Genomic DNA, 12,772 nt, shown 5'->3' on the forward strand with positions numbered 1-12,772 from the left:
ATGGAAGGATTTCCAAATACGGCTTTTCTTTTCCTTACTACAGGTATATTACTAAGTCTGCTTTTGTGTGAAACAGGGACGATTAGACCCACAAAGGAAGCCAAGAGAGGGAGCCGGGGAGAGAGAAAACCAGCCCCAGGGAGAGGCTGTTAGGTAATGAGGACGGATTTACCTTTGGCAGCTGGTGGAAGAGAAAAGGGGAGGAGAAAGGGATTTAAAGTGGAATTAAATACAATGTGACTGAGGAAGAGGGAACCGGGGGCCCATTTCTCTGGGTGGAGCAGGGAGTGGGGGGTGGTCCAGCAGCAGAGTGGAGGCCACCTTCGCAACCTCATTATCCGAATGTTTGTGATTTGGGTAACGTTGCTCAAAGGGGCCTGTATGCTTAGGTCAGGTTCTGAATTGTGCTTCACAATGAGTCACACACACAGTTTGGGAACATTCATGAAAAATCAGTTCATCATTACACAGAACTGATCGAGTTCTCAGATGCACTGAGATGAGGACGGGAGGTAGTTCCCATCCCTAGGAGTTGTCAGTCTCAAAAAGTAGCCCTCTGAGCTAGACATCACTGAGATAGTGGGAGGAAATTTCAACATGGGCTCTAGACTCAATTAAAATCTTTTATCAACATTAAGTTTCTCAAATGTGATAACAGGGCTCTGGTTATGTAGGAGAATGTCCTTGTTCTTAGAAGACATGGCTGAAGTACTCAGGGATGAAATATTTGGATGTCTGCAAATTCTCACAGGTTCAACAAAAAAAATTACATATATATGTATATATATAGTATAATTATTACATTAATTATGTCATATACATTGTTTCAAATTATATATATGTTACATATGTAAAAATGAGATATGTGTCTAATTAGAGAGAAAGTGCACACACAAATGTGGCAAAATGTTAACAATTGGTGAATCTGGGTGAAGCTTCACTGAGCCATTTCTCCAACTTTTCAGTTGAAATTTTTCAAAATAAAAAATTGTGGGGAGAAAAATAATTCTGTCCCTGCCTAGAACAGCGTATCTCCTGCCTCCCTGTCTCTTCCATCCCCTTGTCCCCCAGCCCCAGGCTTCTCCTCAGAAACTAGGAAAAGACCCAGCTAAGGTTGATTAACGTTTAAAATAACACACTCAGCAGAGGGAACAGAAGTGCGGGAGACTCTGGGTCCTCAGGGCCGTGGGCCCTCCAAGGGTCTTTCCAGCTCTGCCTTGTCACTAATTCTAGGGAATCCCTTCCTTAGAGGAATAAAATAAAACCAGTTTATTTTCTTTTAATTCAGCAGCTCCATAGCAAAGGAAATAAAGTTCTTTCCCCCTGAATCTGCCCAGAAAAACCACACAAAAACACGAGAAAGCCAAGGCCCACTGACTGGCTCCCTCCCCCTGAGCCCACCTACCGGCCTCCAGCTTCCAGTTCTCCCAGGGCACACAACCTGCTCCTCCCCACATCCCCCACCCCTTCCCTTCCTACCTCAAATAATGACACCAATAACTGGACCCCAGGATCCCAGGAGACCTTCCTCATGCTACCTGCCACTCGTCAGTGCCTGGGGACCCTGGCTGTGGAGCCGGCCCTGGGACTTCACCTCCATGTCTCCACATTGGGCTTCACCTCTCGCTCTGCAGTCCAGGGGTTTCTGGGATTAATGGAGGGCTATCCTGTCTGGCTTTTTAAAAAGCCTGTGGCTTAAATACCTACTACCAAGTGCCCTTGGTCCAAGGCTGGGGTGGCAGCGAGGGAGCCAAAGGAAAGAAGGAAACAGGGCAGCCAGGCTGCCTCGCACAGGTCTTATGTCCACTCATTTCGTCACCCTGTTAGACACCAGGCTGGGAAAACACTCACTTGGTTTACAAACATGTTACTGATGTTCAGTAAGTGAGCCTTCATCTTCCCAAGCACTGACAGCTGACAGCGGTCAGGCTGGAGGGAATGCCCCAGCGCCGAGATATTATTCAGAGATCATTTCCACACATGGACCCAGGTCAGTACCCTGAGCTCCGCCTAGAAATGGGGGTGCTGTGTCAGCCAACGGTGGGTCTTGGGCCCTCTGTAGAAAAGCAAGTCAGGTCATTTATGCCAGGATTCTTTAAAATGCTCAGTTCATTTATTTTCCACCTGAGTCCCTCCTAGAAGGACATTTTTTTTTCCTTAAGGCGCTGTATTGCCCAGATAAGCGCAGAAATGGATTCCCCACAGGAGCCGGTGAGCTGGCATCACTTGCCCAAGGAACAGAGAAACGGGCGCTCCATCAGACCTTTGACTCCACACCCAAGCCTACTTGACGTCTTGGGGTTTCGACTGCCCTGCACCCTGGGCAGGTTGTAAAGGGGACTTGGGGAGTCAGGAAACTTGGGCCCCTGTCAGTTGGACACAGTTGAGGTACAGGACTTAAGTTGCACGTGTCACAGTGTGCAAAGCCTCTGCCTTAGAGTGAAAGCTGGGGGTCCCCAGGGGACCCCTATCTCACGTAAACATCTGGGTAGAGAGTCCGGGCCCTCGGGCATTTTGCACCATCATTTCAACTCAAGTTTGCTTAAAGCAGAGAGGCAGGGTCACAGTCACAGAATGAATTGGAGGGGACGAGGACATTATGTTATGCAGGGTCCCTCCTCCAAACCCCGCGTGGAGCTGAGGACTGTGAGACCCAGAGAAGCTGATCTGTGACCAGGAATAATTAAGGTCTGATGTACCGCCTTAAACTGACAGAAACATGACTGCATAGTTTTCCCTTTGGCCGTCCAGGCATCTTTATTTAAAAAGTCAAGTCATGACCATATCCTGTTGATTCATTAAGCCAAATTAAACCTAAGCTTCTTCAGGCAGCCCTGCCTTTGTTCTCCCAAATTATACCATTCGACAAGTATGAAGGAGAAGGAACTGCCATTTCCTGGCTTAAATTCTGGAATTGCCTGCGTTTCTCTTTGGAGGGGGACAGCCAGGATGTTTCTGCAAGCCCACTGTAAGAGACAACACTCTCCAGTCAAGCACCCCCATTCCACGGTCACCTCACCCATTTGTGAAACTCTTTGATGTGCCCCTCTGAGTTTTATCAAAATGCTCAGACAACTCTAAAAATTCCCCAAAGAGGAATTCCTGAGGTTTTGAGGATTCCATTAAAATTTTAATGTTATTCCGTCCCCACCCCACTGCCCACCCCTAGAACATACGTTTTTAAGCAAGGAGATTGAAAGAAATGGGTTTGAGAATCTGTGCTGGTGTCACAGCTCTGAAACATCCTAGATGGATCACCCTAGTGTTGAGGGGACTTTTGATGAATTGCGAAGCAGTCTCAATCTGCTCTCACTCAGGTTCAGTGACGAGAAGGAAAACCTGTCCCCAGAATGGCTTGCTTAATTTGCACAAGCCCCATAAGAACCTGTCTCTCATCCATGCTGGAAGCAGCCACCCCCACCACCCCTCTGCTGAATCTGTGGTAGGAAACCTTGAACCTCAGCACCAGTGGCTCCACACAAAAGCGAGAAAGGTGACAATGAGTCAAAGGTGTGTGCTTCCCTCTGTTCCCCAAACCCAAACAGCAACGTGCCCGTGGCACCCATCCATTTCATTAAACACAAATCCCAGTGCTGCTTTCTTAGACTTTTTTTCTATGTAACTGAGGGCAAAACACATTAAATATTTGATCTCGTCTTACTATCATGAGAGCTAGCAGGCTCATAAATAATCCATTGACCTGGTTCATTTTTCTGGACAAAATTGATCATAAAAATACATACAAGCCTTTGTAAATGTCTGACTCTTAGAAATTCCACCCCTCTCAAATTCTTTAGATCCCCAACTAGAAAAGAAATTCTTTATGCAGAAGACCCAGGGCAAAAAGAAATGTGCTTTAGAATTCTTTAGCTCCAGAGAGCCTTTTCAAAACCAAATTTAAATGTACACATTTTCCAAGCAACTGATGGTTACACACTTCAACCATGTAAAACAGCTCGCTGGAGTCTTGAGTTTCACATAAATTCTGAATGGCCTGTGAGATGACTGAGAGTGGATCGGCTCTGCCAGTGAAAACCACCCAAGCGCACGGAGACTCGTCCCACTTAAGTGTCATTCAGAGATATCTCTAGATATTTGGGCATCTGTGTCCACCAGGACTTTCCCGGCAGAGATGCCTGCACACAGCACCCTGCACGCGATGGCGGTCAGTGAAGAGCAAACAGAAGCCATGGGTTGAACGCAAAGCAACTTTTCCCCGAGCACGAGGCGGTACTTTGCCTAAGACCGTCTCGAAGGGTCTTCCTGGACTACTCGGCCACCGGCAGCTCGGCACGCAGGGGATGGAGGAGCGCTCCGAGCCCGTCGCGCGCCCGCGTCCCGGTCTCCCCGCGCCGGCTCCGTGCGCGCCTGCCCTGCCCAAAACCCGGCGCCCACCGCACAGGCCCCCGCGCCCGTGCCTGGGGAGGCCGCGCTGGATGAAATTCTGGGGAGAAGTGCGCCTTAGAAGCCAGAAGGAAAGCGGACCCACCTGTCCGGAGTCCGCGGAGCCTGGTCCTGGGCTTCAGAGGCGGGCGACCCTCGCGCCCTCGAGGCACCGGGGCGCCGCTGCCTGTGCCGGAGCCGGCCCCCGCGCGGCCGTATTTGTACTCTCGGCCCCTCACATGGTCTGATCTCTAGATATCCGCCGCCAAAGAGCTCTTTAAGAATTTTTGCGTCACTTTGAGCCGCAGAAACTTTACGTTTGCCGGCGGCCGCGGCTCGGCGTTCCTCCTGGGGAGGGGACGGGGCGGGTAGGGAATGTGGGCGCGCTCAGGCGGGAGGGGCGGCCGGGGGGAGTGGAGAGGGAGCCGGGGCCTGGGGAGGTGAAGGACACCCCCAACACACACACTCACACACAGGCGCACACAACTCGCTCACCGGGAGGGACCGCGCTCTGGGAAGAGAGGGAAGCCGGGGCGGTGAGGGGCGGGCCGCAGACCCAGCCGAGCCAGGTGTCCAAACCCTCGTGCTCGTTAACCTGGCGGAGGAGGGGCTGCTCCAAAACCTACAGGTGTAGTTCCTCCCCCACCAATGGCTCCCCAAATTACATTTAGGTTTCGGCTCAATGCCACTTCCTCAGAGCGATCTCTCCTGACCAGTGACACCTCCCATCACCCCGATCCCAAGTCCTGCCCTATTTTTCTTCCTAGGACTTAGCCCCTGGCTTTCCGTCCGACTCTACGCTGGGACGCGCGCTCAGCCAGAAGGTCTAATTCCTTGCTCACCCCGGTGACTCCAACAGTGCCCAACCTAGTGGCTCACAGTAAATACTTGCAGAAAGAATGAATGAATGAAGAATTTCTTCCTATTTTGTCTTGTTAACCAGCCACAGTTCAAAGCAGTAGAACAGAGGGTATGGGTGGTGATCTGGAAAAAACGTAAATGCCTGTGGTGTTGGGTGAGTGGATGAGTTATTACAATATTTTAATTATCTGAAGAGGTTCAACAGGAGCCTATTGTGTTGAGCCATGTGAATATATTGCTATAATAATTAAAAAAAAACACTTAAGTTGGAAAATGAACTTAATGTTATTACATTATCTTTCTGGTGATTTTTTTTTTTTTACATTTGAAAAGAACAGATGCAGTACTTGCTCTGGGATGTCCCTGAGGCTGAGACGGGAGGGCAAGGGCTGGCCTACCTATCTCCCCAGAGGAGGCCAGGGTCCCAGCCGAGTAGAAGGCAGAAAGGAAATAGCACTTACAAGTTTGCCACACCCTTGTACTTAGAGGAGCGGAACCCAGAGAGCGGAGCTGGCACCCAGCTGAGTTGAGCTGGCGTCTGGAGGCACTAAGCTGGAACAACTCTGTCCCAGGGCGTGGACGGCGCCCCATCCTGGGAGGAATCAGTGTGAGGTTTTGGTGCCACCTAGATGTCAGGGTGGCGACTACAAGGAGAATAGGGTGGGCTTCTCAGAGCACCGGGCTGCTCTGGTAAGCTAGCTGGGGATTCCTGGTCAAGCTTGGGAATTTTGTCCCCTGGCCAGATCTGTAACAGGCGGCTCCTCCTTTCAGACGAACACAGTGTATGAACACAGTGTGTAAGCCCCGTGTAAACAAGGGGCTACACAAGTGTGAGGTGCAGTTCTGGGGAGGTGGCAGGGCAGAACAAGGGGAGGAGGGGACTGGGAAGGGGGGCCAATGGCTGCAGGAGGCAGTGGGTGATTCCAGCCCTTGGCTAAGGCTCCTGTCTCCACCCACTCTGTCTTCCCCATTGGCTCAACGTGACTTTTTAACACCATTCCACAGCCTCATGACCACACCACTCCTGGCCTTCTTTCTAGACCCTAATACCCATTCCTCCTGACCACTCCGGCCCCTCTCAGAACTGCTTTCTTTGGTGCAGTGCTGGCCTAGAGTGCGACTCCCAGGGGCCTGGGTTAAATCCCAGCTCTGACTCTGTACTGTCTGTCTGGGTTTGTTCCCACAGAAGCGAAGTTCCTTAATCTCAGCCTGTACAGCCTTCGGCTCCCTTGTCTGCAAAATAGGGATCGTAAAGATGGTAGGCACTGCCCAGCTGTGGGGGATGAAGGGGCTGACATGTGCAGTAACATCTGTGCCCTCCCCTCCCGACGGAGACTCCCCACCCGACAGAGACTCCCCACCTCACCCTCTCTTTGACCTTGGACCACCCACCCCCGTCAGTCTTCTCCCCTCTTGCTCCCTGGCTGAGGGGCACTATCAGAAAAAGACATTAGGATTACACAGACTGGCCCTTTCCCTTGTTGCTCACTACCTCCCTGGCAAGTCCATACAGAATTGTTGCAGAAGGTCCATCCCCTCCGTACATATATGCTTTCCCTTTCTCTTGTGCCCGTGGGTGCCATCCCACAGAGACCACTTGGCCTCAGCTGCCCCACCTTCACCTCAGCAAATCTAGCCTCTCCCCTCCCTAAAGCTAACCCTTCCATGTCTTGCTTCCTAGGCTCATTGCCACATTGTACTGTCTTTCTCCAACACCCGGATTCCACCCTTGTGGAGACCCTCAGTCCTGACACCCTATTCCCACTGCCTGTGGAGCTCCACTCAACTGCCGCCCCTTGCTGCCCGATCCAGGTGCACGGACAGACACCACCTACTGCCCAAGAAAGGGCAGCCCTGCCCCCTTCCCAGGTGTCCACCTCCATCCTAGCTCCTTCATGATCTGACACCTGCTCCATGCCAGGCCCTGAGGAAGCCACAACCTCTGCCCTCAAGGGTCAGAGAGAGGAGCTCTGCCCAACATGGAAGGCAGTTGGAGGCCTTCAGCAGGAGAGGCGTGAAGAGAGCAGTGTTTCGGGGTGGGGGATCAACGTGGGCTAGAGGTACAGCCAGGGGAGGGGAGGCTGGAGGCAGATGGGCCCCTTAGAACATCAGTGCGGGTGTGAGGCAGGTGTGAGGCAGGGCAACACCACTGCACACAGGGAAGCAATGGGAGCCAGAAACCGAAGGAGAACCTGTGGTTGATGTCTGGGGAAAGCGCTGCACCTGTCAAAGATGCCGTAAACCTCGGTGACTGGGTGAAGAGACGTGCCAGGGATCATAGCAGTCACTTCTCTTTGTTCCACTAGCTCTAGCTCAGAAAAAGAGGGGTCTCTGATCTGCTATCAGGCTGCAGAATAAACAGTCTCACTCTGAGAGGTAAAGAGCACATTCAAATATTCACATTCCCTCCCCAGCCCCCCCCCCCATCACCACACACACATACACACACACAAACACCATCACCAAGAAGACCCACTTCCTGGGCAACCAAGGAGCCAGGCTGGGACACACTGTGTAAATCAGAATAATGGAAGGTGAGCACCCCCCACCCCTTCTTGTGGCCTCTTCCTCAGTATTCTCAGTCCTTAAAGAGTGTCTCCCAGCACCCTCCTTGTTTTTCCTGGGGCGTGACACAGTTTTGGTGATGAGGTCCATGTTCAACCATGTGAGCGGAACACAGCACCTCCAGGGCAGGATTTGCTGCCACTGTGAACCCTGGGCTCATCCCCACAGGGGTCACCGTAGCAGCCCCCTGTGGGAGGCTGTCTCTGATTCAGATGAAGCAAGGCCAAGGAGAAGGGAAAGAGAGCCCCTTCTGGAGGGCCAGGAGCGTGACCAAGCAGGGGTGTGGGAGAGGAATGCCCTGTGGAAGGCAGAAAACATGTGGAAGGAGATGAACTCTGCCTTTGGTCACCTTTTCCTGGCCCCTTCTCTTCTGTTCCTTATGAGCCTACTGCCTTTGCTAAACCCTATTCCCCAGATTTTACAAGGTCCTACGACTACCCCATACTATCCCTGTATTATCTTTGAACTAAGGTTTTTGGCTTTTACTTCCTTTCTCCAGAATCCCCCCACCCCACCCCCGAATGTAAACATCTTAGCTAGGGCCACGTTCTGGAGGGCATTTATTTTTACCGTCCACCTTGGCAGACAAGTCCAAGCCGGGAGACGCACAGAGCACTGGGGCGGGCCCCCAGCCCTGCACACACTCAGACCTGCTGTAGCCCTTTGATGTCTCCTAAATGCCCGCCTTGTCCGCTAGGCTCCCAGCTCCCAAGGGAAGGGGCTCTGCCTCTCTCCACATCTCCACACCCCGCGCTGTCAGCAAGGCAGGCCTCATAAACATGTACTGGCAGTGAACGACGAGGGAAATGCCTTTTACTCTTAACAGACTCAGAGTGCCGTAAGAACCAGGGCCCTCGGGACTGGTGAGTAAACCGCGGCATATCTGACAATGAGGTTCCGCCCAGCAGAGAAAAGAGTGCGGCGATTTTCTCTGTGTATTGACATCTCTCTAAGTCTGTAGAAGAAACTGGGAATTGTAAGTGCCTTGGAGGGAAAGGATTTAGGGGTAGAAAGGAACACTGCTTTTTCACTGTAAGCCCTTCTACACTACTTAAATATTTGCCATATGTAAGTAATACTTTTATAAATCTTTTTAAAGAAAAACAATATTTTTTTAAAAATTACAAACTAAAAAACAAAGAGGGGAAGGAAAGAACACAGGAGGACATTCTAGGGGCCCCAAGCTTATGGCAAAGCAGGGGAGAAGGCTGGAGGAGTCTTCATGCAGCACAGGCAGGTTTCCTTCTGCCAAATTACTGAGCACCACTGTTTGTGTTCCCTTAGGAAGGAGGCAAATCTTTTCTCTAATTTTCTAACAACGATGCTGTGAGCCAGGAGGTGAGGTCCAGGGCTTTGCTCAGGATCACATCAAGAGGGGCAGAATTGTTTTTAGAACCTCAGTCCTGCTACCAGCCCCTGAAGTCACTCTTGTCTCCTCCGTCCCATTCCCAGCTTTCTTTGCCTGCTCAAGATTACAAAACACTCACCCTCTCTTTAGCTCTTCTTCCCCTCCAGGAACTTCGAGATAACTTGGGCCTCTGCATAGAGGGAGGTTTTCCCTTTAGTCGCTTCTTAGAAAGCTGATCACCCTCATCCTTGATGCCTGTGGTCACTGTGGTTAGAAGTTAGTTTAAAACCAGTCAGCATTTCTTTTCATTTTCTCCAGCTCCAAGCCCTTTCATAACTATTATATCTCTAGAAAACTTCCCTCATAGAAAGTCATCTGCTTTTGCAACCAGCTCATGTATCTACATTGTATTTTCCCAACTAAATGATGAGCTTCTGGAGAACAGGGAATTATTGTTGTTGTTTTTAATGGTGGGTTTTTTTTTTTTAACTCTTTTGAAAAAAATTTTAAATAATTTATTTACTTTTTTTGGAACTTGTGCACACCAGGCACACACTCTACCAGTGAGTGAGTGAGCTATACCCTCACTCGCCCAAGCAGGGAATTGTGTTAACCCCCAGAGGGCCTCACCCAGCGACAGGCATGTTGGAGAAGCTCGGTGAGAACTGGGTATTACCACAAGCCCCCACCTACTGAGCACCTCCCAGGCACGTGGTCTGCATCCTCTTTTGTTCTTCTCCTACCATATGGATAAAATGCAGTCTAAACCCTTTGGCTGTATTTTGCTATAAGTGCTATTAAAAATAAATTATAGTTTTCCTTCTTTTCAAGCTGTGACTTGTCATGTTTAATGCATTTCAAAATGCTCTTCAATAAAGATGGTATGGAAACTGGAGCTCAGAGAGGTTTGGTAACTTGTCCTTGGTTACCAGGGATTTTTTTTTTTTTTTTTTTTTGAGCTGCGCAGCCAACCTCTCTGCCTGAGTCCAAAGGCCCCGGGATTCCCACTCTGCTGGGCTGATATGAAGCAAGAAGGGTGCAAGCAGTGAAAAAGTGAAGTCAACCTTTGTGGGCTCCCCCCCCACCGCTACTCCCCTTCCCGCAGTCACCACATCTAGATCTTTCTGTAAAGCACTGAAGTATGAAGATCTGCAGGGAGTTTGGTTCTTCTACTCGTCCTGCAGGTTACAGGCAGGCCCGCTTTGGATCTATGTATAAACTTTTAATTGAGTGCAGCTGTCAGAATATAGGGCATTTTCAATCAGTCAGCCAACCTTATTTACTATGAGCCAGGCTGTGGCGAGCAAGACAGAGCCCCAGCCCTTGGGGAGCTGACAGGGAGTATTGACGTCAGGAAAAAGAGACAAGAACATATAAATAAATAAGAATTTGAGAAAGTGCAGGAAGTGAAGGAAATAGACCCCAGTTACAGTACAGAGTGACAAGTTTGGAGGTGGTAGAGGCATTGGCTCCTTAGATAAGGCGACCAGGGTGGCGTCAACATTTGGGCCATGGCCTGAATCATGAGAAGCCGGCCTTCAGCTTTAGGAAGAGCTTTAAGAAGAGGGAACAGCAAGGAGGCGGGAATGAGCTTGGCATGTCTGAGGGACAAAGTTGGGGAGGGCGGGTGGTTGGCTGGAGCAGAGTGAACAAGAAGGGAAGTGGGGAGGCTGCCTGGGGAGGTGGGCAGGGGCCACAAGGGAGGAGGCTGTGTGCTCCAGTAGCTGAGTGTGTCTAAGTAGAACTTAAAGGACTCCTTATCGATCTTGGAGAAGTTTGGATGAGGTCCCTGCCAGGTGAGATGCAGGGAGGCTTCAACTTAAGTCAAACACACACAACTTAAGTCAATACCCACCCTGCCTCAGCTGCCCTGTCATTCTGCAAAGCAGATGATTAAAAAAAATAAACTGTCATGGGATAGCCTGAGAGATGGTTCCAAAACCCACTCCAGCCACTTCAAGAGGAGCTACTTAACATGAGTTTTTCTAGAGGAGTAAGCAAAAGAGAGAGAGAGAGAGAGAAGTTAATATTCAAATTGTACCAAAAAAGAAGAGTGCAGAAGGGCTTCCCACCCTCACACGATCCTGTTCCCAAGTAACTGCAGCTGTTGGACAGTCCTTCCCTCTCTGTCTTTCCCTTTGTGGTGATATGTAAAGTGCTTGGATTTTGAAAAGGAAAACAAAACAACTCTGGCCAATTTATTCCTAATTTTCAATCAAATTGTATCATAGACCCTAGAGAGGAAGAGTCATCTTCATGAGAAGAAACAGTGGTTCTGAACAAGTTGTCCTAACTATTAGAACACTCATCTGGAGTTACTCAAAAGAAAAAAAATCCAACTTAACCAACGACTGTGGCCACAGTCAGCAACAATGCTCACCCACACCACACGGCGAGAGAAATGGGAATGAAAGTACAAGTGTCCTGGCGCTGCCAACAGCAAATGCGAATTCAGCTGCTCTTTAACAAGCCAGAGCATGCAGATGGATCCAGAACCACATCCGGGAGGAATGTCTGGTTATCAGGTCCTGGCTTCTTGGAAGTGTAGGGTCAGAGTGACTCTACATGTCCCAAGAGGAGTCCTGGGACTGGCAAGGACCTTCCAGAGGTGAGAGTATCATTCCAAGAGTTTCAGGGGAAGACAACTGACACCTTCCCATTTCTGAGCTCACTGGGTCACCCAGATGTTAGCAAATCCTTCCAATCCAGGTGTCTGGCTAAAATTTTGGCCCATTTCTCTTTATCTGCAGCAGAGAAGACGTACCCATCATTCTTTGTTTCTCTCCACTGGATCCTAATTTCATTTAGGAAATAGCTTTTATTAAACATTTGGTTATGAAGATTATCTTTTTTACATATTGTTGGATTTGGTTTATAACATGTGGTTTAGGAATTTTGCGTCTGTTTATGGGGGAGATTTGCATGTACTTTTTTCTTTTACTATCTTTCTCAGAGTTATGCCAGCCTCATAAAAGAATTCTTTATCCCATAAAATAGTTCTTTATGTCTTTCTTAAGCTAATCAGGATTCCCCAGAGAACACTTCCAAACTCCTGGACACTATGGTTCTAGGAGCCCAGAATAACTGAGGACATTCAAAATGCAAATGCTCACCTAATCCCCTTATGGTACATTCACCCTCAGCTCAGTTTCTGACCTTCAGGCCATAAACTGTTTTTCTCTCTTGAGAATAAATCTTGAATTGGCTGCTGCTGTGAGGGGGAGGTGCAGTCACCTAGCCACCCCAAGTAGGATGGCATCTAACGGACATTCAACTGTTCAGTAACCCTCTTCTAGCTCCCAGTTCCCAGAGTAATGCTCCCTGGTGCTCCCACAGCTTAGCCCTTTGGGGATTAAGCAATGTAAATTGGTTTGCTTATCACTGGCTGTCTACACCGCTGTCTCCACCACTGGCTCAGGATTCAACTTTTTCAGTTCTGCTAAATCTTTCAGTGCCTCAATCTGCTTTCCGGGTTTCTTTCTTCCCTCCTTTCTTCCCGGGGCTTGGGGATTTCTGTCTTGTAAACAAATTCCTTTACTGTCACTTTTAACAAAATTAAGGGTATCTTCTGTTTTTCAAATCTCTGCAGTATAATAGTATCTTCCTTTCAGTTTC

At 49.4% G+C, this 12,772-nt stretch overlaps 1 protein-coding gene across 3 annotated transcripts in view; it reads right to left on the reverse strand.

Annotated features, from left to right (window-relative positions):
• The window catches only part of SLC6A4 (solute carrier family 6 member 4), a 35,335-nt gene extending 25,840 nt beyond the window's left edge, over nucleotides 1-9,495 (reverse strand). For 2 of the 3 annotated variants that reach the window (XM_074343176.1, XM_074343177.1), the window contains exon 1: nucleotides 4,490-5,412. The gene's annotated coding sequence lies outside the window, so the exon portion shown is untranslated. Of the gene's footprint in view, nucleotides 1-4,489; nucleotides 5,413-9,296 lie in introns of those variants that run through there. The other variant, XM_074343181.1, reaches the window with a different exon arrangement.
• Between the last annotated feature and the right edge of the window lie 3,277 nt (nucleotides 9,496-12,772).

Source organism: Camelus bactrianus, chromosome 16 (genome assembly GCF_048773025.1).
Source record: "Camelus bactrianus isolate YW-2024 breed Bactrian camel chromosome 16, ASM4877302v1, whole genome shotgun sequence".
In the NCBI taxonomy this organism is placed as follows: domain Eukaryota; kingdom Metazoa; phylum Chordata; class Mammalia; order Artiodactyla; family Camelidae; genus Camelus; species Camelus bactrianus.